This window comes from Diceros bicornis, chromosome 6 (genome assembly GCF_020826845.1).
Source record: "Diceros bicornis minor isolate mBicDic1 chromosome 6, mDicBic1.mat.cur, whole genome shotgun sequence".
Lineage (NCBI taxonomy): Eukaryota > Metazoa > Chordata > Mammalia > Perissodactyla > Rhinocerotidae > Diceros > Diceros bicornis.
In genome coordinates, this window is record NC_080745.1 from 70342323 (window position 1) to 70352691 (window position 10369).

Here is a 10369-nt window from a genome sequence, read left to right on the forward strand (position 1 = left end):
TTATATGAAGAAGGGGAGATACATATGAAAGTCCCTCTGGGTACCTGCAGGGATGCTAAGTAGAAACTGGTTGAATAGATGTGAAGTTCAGGGAAGAGTTGGCAGCACTATAGATTTACATTTAGAGTTTCTCAACAGACAGAGAATAGCTGAAGCCAGGGAGGATTCATCACCAAAAGATAGCTACCTCTCTTAGAGAGTTTGGGGGATGGGGCCCTTAAAATAAAGGTTTAGTGAATAGTATTCAATGCTGAAGACTGAGAGAAGATGTTAAGGTAACAGAAAATACATGTGACACTATAATCTGCAAATCAAGAAAGGCAGCCAGCAGCAGATCATTTATTTTGAGCAAATAAGGGAAGATAGGGAGCAGATGAAGGCAGACTGAAAGATAAAATAAAGCAAGGGAAACTCACAGTCACCTGGTGATATGCTAAGCTTCAAGCCAGCTAACATAAAGAACAGAAGTGGGCCTTGGGCAATGCTCAGGGTAACTGATTGTGAACTGCTCTCAAAACAGCTGAGCTAGTTGGGTGTGCCCTCCTCTCACAACCCAAGTGTTCTCCACATAGGAACCTGGCCCTTTGAGAGAAATTTTAGCATTATTTTCCAAAGAAAACTCTGTGATATTTCTGGAGAAGATTCCAAGTGTGAGTGATGAGGTCTCAGAGAGCACATAATCTAGACCTTCATATAAGGCCGTGGTGAAGAGAAAAATATAGGCGAGGGAGGGAGCTGGTAACTCCATCATTCAGAGTGAAGTCTTTCTTACTCTAGAAATTGTGGGCACCTGCCTGCCTTTTTCTCCCAACACCAAGCACCCTACAGAGAAGACTGGCTGTAGTCCTGCCCAGTTATAAAAAGCAATCCGACTTCCCATTCATTTAACGAAATCTCAAATCAGCTGAGTCAACATAACAGAGATAGAATCAGTAATGAGAAAGGGATGAAGAAAACGGAAGGAAAATGACGATGAGGTGACAGCACTGTGGAGGAAGGAGAGAAAGGCAGAGGCTGAAGGGAAGGTGGATGAATTAGAGAAGTGGCTATCATAGTATGGTTGTGCTCATGCCTCAAAATGCTTCAGAATCACCTGGACTGCTTGCTCGAACAGCTAACGCTGGGCCATCCACCTAGAGTACTTGATTTTATATGTCCAAATTAGAACCTGAGAATTTGCTTTTCTAACAAGGTCTCAGGTGATGCTGATCTAAGGACCAACTTTGAATAGCAAATGTCTAGGATATTGGGAAGTTGTAGGCAGGCGATCACTGTGAGCCAGAAACAGAAGTTTCTGATTTAAGAGAGCTTAATTTAAGGGGCTGGTAAAAAAAGTGGTCAGAGGGGCAAAGCAGCTGGTAAAGAGAAGACTAGGCAGCCCCTTGAACATTGTGTCAGTGTCCTATTGCTTCTGTAACAAATTATCAAAATTTAGTGGGTTAAAAACAACACAAATTTATTCCCTTGCTGTTCTGGATGTCAGAAATCCAAGATCAGTTTCACTGGGCTAAAATCAAGGTGTCAGCAGGAATGGCACCTTCTAGAGAGTTTGAGGGGAGAATCCATTTCCTTGCCTTTTTCAGCACCTAATGACCAGCCATAAGTATTTCTTGGCTTGTGGCCCCATATTTCCATCTCAAAATGCATCACTTTAATCTCTGCTTCCATGATTATATCTCTTTCTCCTCTGAATCTTACTCCTCCTGTGTTTCTCTTCTAAGGGCTGCTGTAATTATACTGGACTCACCTGGATAATCCAAGATAATCTGCCCATCTCAAGAGACTTAATCACATCTGTAAAGTCTCTTTTTCTCTATAAGACAACATTCACAGTGTCCAAGGATTAGGACATGGATATATTTGGGGAGCCATTATTCAGCCTACTGCAAACACATTAAGTAAAATGGCATTAATGCAACTTAAATCCAGAGCTCTTCTAACTGGAACACTCACTTTAGATAGAAGTTTTCCTTCTCTAAAGAAAGAGTAAATGATAAAGCAAACAAACAAGTAACCCTCTTTGATGAACTTCATTAATACTTCTCAGGGCCTAGTTCAAAACCAGCTATATCTGCTATACCTACATCTAATGATAATGAAAAAGGGAAATGTCCACAAGAGACTGCTTAAGGGTATGGAAATTCCTCAGATATAATTATTGAACTTACTGAGGCAAGAGTAAGGAACTCACCTGACAGTCACCAATTCTCCTTCTCCTTATTGGATCATTATGTTCTGGAAAGTTTGTCTCATGTATACCTCAAACTGACTTCCTTTACTCCAGATAAATAATTGGCTCTCAGATACTTGCATGCTGTTCTTTCTCCCCTTCTCCATATGTCCTGACTTGTTCTTACTTCTCACAAACCTGCTCCCTGACGTTCTAGGTAACAGATCCTTTTTTGTCCAACCCAGTTATTTTTAGCTTACTTCCCCCTAAAAGATGTAAGAGTACCTGGATAAATGTTTTGTATAATACAATCCCATATGTAGAATATCTGACTCCGATACTCTATCAGTGAATGAAATATGGCTGCTTATAAGAGGCTATGTCATACAACGGTTAGGAGTGAGTTCTGTAGTGTCCTACTGCCTAGTTTGAATTTTCACTCAGCCCGTTACTGGCAATGCCGCTCTAGAGAGTAAAAATTTTACTTTTGAGCCTTCATTTCCTCTCACGTAAAATGGGGATAATGACCATGGTTACATCTTAGGGTTGTTGTAGTGTCAAATGAGATAAACAATAAAAGCTGATGTATAGCAGGTGATTAATAAATATTGGCTCTTTTTAAACGTGGAAGCTGTGAGTGTCATCTTTTTAACATCTTTATACTCTATAACCAGTGCAATGTGTAAGTAGCTTACTTTGTGATCATAACCATAACACTATAGTCACTGTAGTCATCCATTCATTTCACCAAACAGCCCATTTAAATCTTAAAATATTGCTTAGCTTCCCCAAAACAAGTTACTAAGAGATAATTTCCATCATTTAAAATAATGTGATGAGCTCACACCATATCTATATATTTTTTCAGAATGATAAAATACAGTCTTTGTAAAATAATATAAAATCCTTAATTGCTTCTCCTCACACATAAAAAGCAAGCATATACTTCAATCTCCTACATGAGAAATGTGTTTCACCACAACAATATAAAGATACAGAAAATCTAGGAAGGGAAATTAGTATTTAAATAGTAGCTGTCATCCAAGACTATCAGAGCACACCATAATTCCTTGACGTTATTTTTTATCTTTAAGTTATGACAATATTTTATTGCTTAACATGAAACTTTTAAAGGCTGGTGTATCTCAATAGAATCAAGAAGGAAAGGAAATAATCAGATATGATTTCCTCCACTTTCCAGACAGGAAAATTGGAGACACGGTGAAGTTATCCAACCCAAACAAGATCAAAACTTTTCATGGTGTAGCAATGCACCCGTAAAATTAGAAACACGTATTATCAATGTGAATGGAGTGAAAAATGGATTTGAATGATGAACTCGATGAATTTCCTTGCTCTTAATTCATTTGTAGATTAATATAACCTCTTTATTAAAGCTTATGAGAAGTTTTTCCTATACCTTTCCAGTTTAACTTCAAGTGGCCTACAAAGGGATTTAGCTAGACTTTCATTTTCCTCAGTTTAAGTGGAAAAAATAAAAGAGTATTTGATGCTGTTTGAGTCCACTTTTTGGTCTCTAATGAATTCCCTAGTGGCCTGACATCTTAAATTAACACACTTATTCCTAACTTGATTTTCTGAAATTGAACTAATCTGAAATGAAAATAAAACTGAAGTAAAGTGTTTCCCAACTAAATAATATGAAGAATCCATGCAAAACCTCACATTATAGAATTACTGTGTCTATCTGTCAAGTCTGTTGATGTGGTAAGTAATTTTATATGAGATATTTTCTCCCCAAAATGTTGCATGGATTCTTAGTGTTGTTTAATTGAGAAACACTTTACTGCAGTTTTCTTTTGATTCCAGATTACCTCAATTTCAGAAAATAACAAAACTCAGGGCTTTATAATCTGACATCACTAGATCATCTCCTCACTGCTCTCATTTCCTTAATTTTATTTCCTTGTCTCAATCTTTAAGGGACAAGTGTTCCCATATGAATCTATGCCCCTCATATTATAGAAAAATGACAAACACCTAAATCAATCATTTTCAATGTAGGTGGCTCAATGTGTTACCCAACCCAAGGGCATTGCACCTGACAGAGAATCAACAGAAAAATCCAGTGCTTATCCTCAAGCTATGAATGAGAATGAGGTTTTAGGCATCCGGTCCAGGACAAAGTGGAGTCGTGGGAAATTCAGTGGAATCTGGGTTATATTCTAGGCCTCTCTAGCCTTAGTTTATCTCCTACTATGTTGGGAAAGTCACTTAATTCCCATAATCTTCAGATTATAATTCTTTAAAAAAAAAGCCTAATCTTTTGTTCCATCCTATGTGCACAATCATTTTATACAAATATAAATGTATTTATAGCATTTAATATATATTTTTAAATAAATATTGTAGATATAAATGTCCTTTTTCAGCATTTATGACTATTTTGTCTTAACCTCCTTATGTTAATCAATAAAGGAAAGACAAAAAGATAAGAGATAAAGTGTTTTCTACTTTCAAGGAGCTCACAACCTTGAAGAGTAGGAGATCGGCAAAGGAGGCTTTGACAATAAGAATGGGGTAGATGTATATATGCGAGAACAAGACTGCAAGGTAAGAGTTGGGGATCAAAATGAAATATGATAGATTGGTGGCTGGTAGAAGAGACTGCATTCTAGGTGGACAAAGAATATGAGCAAGGTTGGAATAAGGCTGAAACATTTTGGGGGCAGTAAAGAGTCAAAATAGATTGGGGCATAGAAGAGGCATACTGAAGCATGTAGAAATCAAAGTTAGTTAGGTGGGAGGCAAGGAGAGATCAGGGAAACCTTCAAGCCAGGAGTGGTGCTTGCACTTGATATTATAGAGAATCAGATGGTGTCTATAATTGTGTTTGAGCACTGTTATAATAGCCCACTGAGGCAACAACCCAAGTGAGAGCTGATGTAGACTCACTTGAGCCCATAAGTGTGGTCCTCCAGGAAGCCGTGACGTATATGCCGAATTTTTCTGGGAGACAATTGACAAATTTAAGGTTTAAAGTAGGATTAACATAGGACAAACGTAGATTGTGAGTGTGCATTGTCATTGCTGATTGTCTTCTTGGACAATAAGAGCTGTTTCCAACATTCCTTTTCAATGGCCCATTGGTACTTTCCCGATTATGCCACTAGCTGGTGGGTGTTTTAGGGCAGATGGGCCAGAGGCAGACTCTGAGACTATGATTCATGGTCAAGTGATTTATTAAGGAAGTGCTTCCCAGAGAAATCAGTAAGAGAGTGAAGAAACAAAGACAGAAAGGGGAAGAAGCCAAGCGAGGAAGCAATTTCAGGCAAAGAACCACAAGCCTTAGTCTGATCCTGCAGAGGATCTCTCGGCTGTGAATTACACCTGAGTCTATTCTGAATTAGTCAAGACAAAGGGGGTAGGTTTTAATTTCCCCATATTAATTAGTAATTGGTTAAGGAGTGTCCTGGGGAAGGAGTAATAAAGTAAACTTCCAGGAACTTCTAGCTTCCTGTGCTGGCAGGCAACGCAGCACTCTGAAAAGAAACCAGAGATAGGACTCAAAACAACGAAAGCCAGGGGATGGATGTCCAGAAAGGCATGATGGGATCTGGAATGAGCACAGGCAGTAAATGCTTCTGCGGGGGCACTGGTTGTACAAGAACGTTCTTTTTTGTCCTCCTTTCATATTGGCCTGAACTTGTAATTTTATCCCCATTAGTTCCTATCACCTGTGGGTCTGAAACATAGACTTTGGAGGCCCCAGATTTCCAAGATATCTGCTACTTTTTTCAACTCGCCAGTAAGAAGTATTCAGATTTAATCCTGCATCGCAGAAAATAATTTGGTCTTTTGAGCCTATAAATTACGTTTGTCAGCAGCAGAGAAAACAAATGGAGTTTCTGGTTCTCTGGTGGCAATGACGAATGGCAACATTGAGCTTTTGCTATAAGAAGCTTGCTTGGACCTAGGAGCTTGTTTATTGACTCTTAACAAAAAAACTATTAATCCAAACCATTTTAGATGGTGGTGGCCAAGCTCTGTGTATCATGGGATGAGGGGTGTCCTACTGGATCGGGAAGTTCTTTATGGCTGACATTCCTCCAGTGACAAGAGAAAATACTGCCAGGGTACCAGTTGAGTAGAACATGTGGCAAAAGGATACAGATTAGACAACCCATTAACTAAGATTTATATGATGCTAGTAGTTATTAATAGAGTTGATTGTATCTGTACAGAGCATCGATTTCTGACTAATGTTCATGACGTAAACCCCTTAGCTTCTGACTCCACAGGGTGGTTTAGCAGCAAAATTTTAAAGTTTGAGGTAAAATGTAATTGATTGAAAAATGATTCTGGTGGTACGGAGTATGTAGGCTGAGAAGAAAAGCTGGCTTGGCCCTAATAGGGCTTGCTAATAGGGTACTAAAACTAATCTGTGCTCTATTTGCAGTCCTGGAGGAATGCAGTGCATGGGAAGGCCCTGCATGCTCAGGGAGATGGGCAGATTCAAGGCCTAGGGATGTGGTAAAGCAGATCATTATGCTTTGCATTTTGAAGTTACTGAAAATAGAACTGCTGTCCCCGCCCCAATGCTGCTCCCACAGCAGTCATTAACTGTGCTATTAAAGCAGAAAGATACTGAGGTTGGGATTAACCAAGTACCCATTGCCCCCCTCTCTCCTGTCCTGAGGAAGGAACTTACAGCAAATGACTGTATTTAGGTAAATATCTGTCTACAAGAGTTTTCAATCAAAGCTGATTTGCATCCTGTAATATCTTTAGTAGGAATCGCATTAGACTAATACAATAAACAGAAAGGAGAAACAGAACAAAAGAAGCAAAGGAAAAAGAAATGCAGCCAGCATCTCAGTTTGCTTCTCAGCAATACACACAAGCCATCAGCAGAATAAACTAACTCGAATGGAAGATGCTCTCCTGTCCTAATGCTCATAGAAATGGGGAAATCCATTCAACGTCCCTGTTCAATATGGTTCAGGGAAAAAGCCTCGCTAATTCAAGTTTCTATACAATTCAGTTATTGTGTCACCATCCAGAAACCTACGTTTGTATTCATAAGTCAGGAATATTACTGCAAAAAAGAGGAAAAGTCTCTAGACTCTATGGGCTCAAGGAAGAAAAAACAATTCATATCCCTTTGAATCAATAAAAGGGCATGGTAAGGTATCTAAAAAGCACTTTAAGCTTCCACATAATTTCTCATCACTCTATTCACTCCCAGGAGAGAAAACTATTCATGTGCCAAGCATTCATTTAACCTTCAAGGTGGAGGGAACAGTGCTACATCCTATGGAGGTTGCAGACATGCATGAGGCTTGTCTCCATTTCCCTAGTCAGTGTTCCCTGAGGTCGGGAATCCAGATAGATACAGAAAAAAATTGCTATAACAGGCATCCTGGTAACCACTGACCACACAATTGGAAGAAATATTTCTTAAATATTAATTAAATATTTATAAATGAGGTTGAAAATATGATTTTTTTCTTAAGAAAATGATATACAAAAAATACTGTAAATAGAAACCGATCGCCTCTCATGAATTTACAGCCATTGGCCAAAGAACGTTCTAAAAACGATGAACAAAACAATTTCTGCTTTCATGCAACTTTCATTTTAGCTTCAGTTTCGTTTTATAATTTTATGAACTAAACTTCTTGGGAGGCATAATAATGATAATGATATCTAAGATTTATTGAGCGGCTGTTATGTGCCAGGCCCTAAGCTAAATGAATTAAATTATCTTTTTAAAACCTCAAAACAGCCTTTTAAATTGAAACTTACAACTAGCTTCCTTTAATCAAAGAGTCTAAAATATAGAAATTAAAATAAATCACTGATTCCCCACAAAGAACATTAAGCCATATGTAAACTGTTTTTAGAAACTAAAGTGACTATGGATGACAGGAAAGTTGCAAAAAATACTCAATATATAGGCATTTGTACAATAAAAGTGAGTTTCATTTCTTCACATTTCCTTGGGAGGATGCTGTCTACTGTGGTGGAATCTTGATCAATTTAGTTTGGTTTACCTTAGATATAGGGGACCTGACCTTTAATCTGATTTGGGAGTCTATAAAAATCCCCTAAAATGAGTTTTTATCATTCAGAAATAATCAGTATGACTGATTTTTTAGTGTTAGTCTTAGTTCTGGCTTTTTTTTAGTTATAGCTTCAGATGATAGTTATAATAATCTTCAATTCTTCAAGAGAGAAATACTTTTATGTTATAATTTGACCCTAAGGTTGTTAAAAAGGAAAAGGAAATTTAAAATTCTTGCACAAATCAACCAAGTTATCAACTAACATCCCAGCATATCAAGAGCTGACATTGCACTTTTAACACCTGGCATGTTTCTTAGGGAAATTTCATTGCATCTCAGATCATGGGTAATAGAAAATACTCTGTGCAGATTACAGCATTCAGCTTTCTACTCGACAGGATTTTCCATACTCAGCCAATCCTACAACCTTGCGCTAGGTAGTATTTAAAAACAAAAATAAAATCTTCCTTCAACTCCCTTCAACAACCTGTGATCTATGGATTATTATTAACAGATAGGGAAACTGAGGCTTAGAGAGGTCCAAGTTCACAGGGACAGCAAGTGGAGAAGCCAGAACTCAAACTTCGCTCCATCTAACTCTAGAATCTTCAATCCTTCCTTGGTAAATTGCAGCCCTGTGTTTCACTGTTAATATCATGCTAACCCCATAAGGCTGTGGATCTCAGTGTGTACACACGTCTGGTCAAGCGCATGTGTAAAAAATAAGATACTTCTCAAAAGCAGCATGGCATAGAGAACAAAGGTTTGGACTAGGAGCTCATCCCTGATTCAGAGATTCCTGGCCATTAGATCTTGCCTAAATCAGGACATTTTGTGAACCTTGTACCAATAGGAATCCTAGTTACTCACTTGAGCTGTTTCATAGGCTTTTAATGGAGGATCAACTCGCGCTAGCCTGTTTAATTTCATCACAGCACTTGTCATTCTATTTCTTGTGTGTTCATTCATGTATTACCTCTACTTCCCCCAGCCCTTCTTATCTAGAATTTAAGCTTCCAGGAAGCATTTACCTTGTTCAATGTGTTTACCACCCCTGCACCTCAGAATGTAGAACAGTATCTGGAGTAAAAGACGTGATTCATAGGTTGATTGAATGAAAGAAAGAAGTAATAGATTTTAAAGTCTCTGCACAATATAAGGGGCTCTTTTATTGTCAGCACTTGTTGTGATTATCCTCACCACAACACTTGAAGGTGGTTAGTCATTGTCCCCTGTCTCCATGATAGATATGGGCTTTGGCTTGACTTCATATCTTATCTTTCATTTCAGCTTCTAGTATTTGGCAGTTTTAAAGACTGTTTTTTTTTTCATTGAACACAGATTCACACACAGACACACAGATGTTTGAGACGGAAGAGTAAACATTGAAGTTCATCATTATTAAGAAGAAGCAAGACATGCTGTTTCGGGCACACTCCTTGTCTGGGAGATACTAAGGCATGAAATGGAAAGCAGTTTGGGTAGATTTTGTTATTTATTTATTTTGTGTCTGGTAATTGACTGCTTCTCCTCCTGAGATGGAATTGCAATTTTTGAGGTTTCCAGGAAGTAAGGAACTCAAATAGCGATTATTCTTAATAGCGTTCTGTTAAACCAGTTCCAGACTGTTTGGCCCTCAGCAGGACATTGCCTGATGTCCTGAGCCTCCAGGCAGTCTATGGGCAGAGAACCTAACAGTGAGAAAGGGAGAGACAAAGAAAGTCCTGTTTTTCCCTTTGATGGCTCATCTGTTTCCATTGCATCCTGAAACTGTGTTAAAGCACTTATAAAGCAATTAGTTTACTGGGCTGCTAGAGCCATCCTAAGTCCATCCTTTTCATCGGGCAATGTCCTGCTGAGGGCCAAACAGTCTGGAACTGGTTTAATAGAACACTATTGAGAATAATCGCTATTTGAGTTCCTTACTTCCTGGAAACCTCAAAGCATAAACATACAGGTTTTGTTTAGATAAGGATCCTGCCAGCTATAGAATTTTATTATTGCACAGTCCCTGATAGATAATTGGCAGCATGGGAGATTTTTGTCTCTGTTTTCACATACCCAGGAAATAGTAAAGATGGGACAACCCCCAATGTTTTATTTGCTTTTCATGAAGATTTACTACAAGGTTCTTTTACAAATAGAGTGACTGAATCCCTGAAATGCATCC

The 10369-nt window shown here is 38.3% G+C and overlaps 1 long non-coding RNA gene across 1 annotated transcript in view; it reads left to right on the forward strand.

Moving 5' to 3' along the window:
• The window catches only part of LOC131407427 (uncharacterized), a 63957-nt gene extending 54249 nt beyond the window's left edge, over positions 1–9708 (forward strand). The window contains exon 3 of the long non-coding RNA XR_009220487.1: positions 9541–9708. This is a non-coding gene — a long non-coding RNA (uncharacterized LOC131407427). The remainder of the gene's footprint in view (positions 1–9540) is intronic.
• Positions 9709–10369: the final 661 nt, after the last annotated feature.